This window comes from Aythya ferina (genome assembly GCF_964211825.1).
Source record: "Aythya ferina genome assembly, chromosome: Z".
NCBI classification, from domain to species: Eukaryota; Metazoa; Chordata; class Aves; order Anseriformes; family Anatidae; genus Aythya; species Aythya ferina.
In genome coordinates, this window is record NC_140299.1 from 9,635,544 (window position 1) to 9,636,645 (window position 1,102).

The following is a 1,102-nucleotide window of genomic DNA, read 5'->3' on the forward strand; positions in this document are numbered from 1 at the left end:
CCCCTTTGCACCTTGCTGCCAGAGCCCCCCTGCCCTGCTCAGCCCTCGCTGATTGCCAGCAGAGGCTGCAGGCTGGTGGCTGGGGCATCTCCACTGTCCCGCAGCGGGGACACAACCCTGAGCAGAGCCCCCTGCTTGGCAAGTGCTGCTCGGGCCCCTCCTCACACCTCGACCCGGCCCCCGTAATCGCTTCCATGTGTTGGCACCTCCCAGCCCCGGTGCTCGGCGCCAGCGGCTCCGTGCCCAACCAGATCCAGATGGGGAAACGCAACCAGCAGCAGTGTGGGGTGGGTCTGGGGGCTCTTGTGTTACCCGGGGCTGCCTGAGGCAGGATCCATCCCACCACCGTGGTCCCCATGCGAGGCAGGGCTGGGAGGTGGCTCTGCTCGTATCTTACCCCAGCATCCTGGGGTAAGGGAGTGGGGGGCAGCTCTGTGCCCTTTGCAAGGGCTGGTGGCAGCACCAGGCATGTGCCTACCTCCATCTCTGGTACGCTGCTGGGATGGTGCCATCCTGGGCTGGGAGCCAAGCCTGCAGCACCCAGCCCAGCTGTGCCCCTCTTCCTGACGTGCCACAGCCACCTTCATCTCCTCTTGGTCCCCGGCACCCCATGGACAGCCCTCCCTGCCTTGAAAACAGCTCTTGCCGCCACCGGATCCCACTTTGAATACCCCTGGGGAGGGAATCAGGGCTGTGGTTGTCCATAGGATGCTGCTGAACACGTACAACACCCATCCCATAATGTTTGCAAAGCGAGCTGCGTGTTGCCAGCACCTGGTGCTGGTTTAGAGGCGGACGCCTGCTTGTGCCTCAGGAGCTCAATGGCCAGAAAATGGGAAAGTGTGAGCCAACAGCTCTGGCCCCCACATCCTGCCCTGCTTAAAAGCTCCTCCAGAGAGTCCAGGCTTGCTCCAAATAAAAGGGAATTGCTGCTGGCGAGGGGAGCAGGGGAGCTGGCAGGGACCACAGGAACCTTGCTGGTGCCCAGAGCCATGCCCACGTCCCCCAGCAGCCCATAAATGTGACACACGGGCAGCCTGGGAGCTCAGGGAAGCATCAAGCAAAGTGTTTGGGGGTCTGAAGGCATGGTGCAAAGCTATAC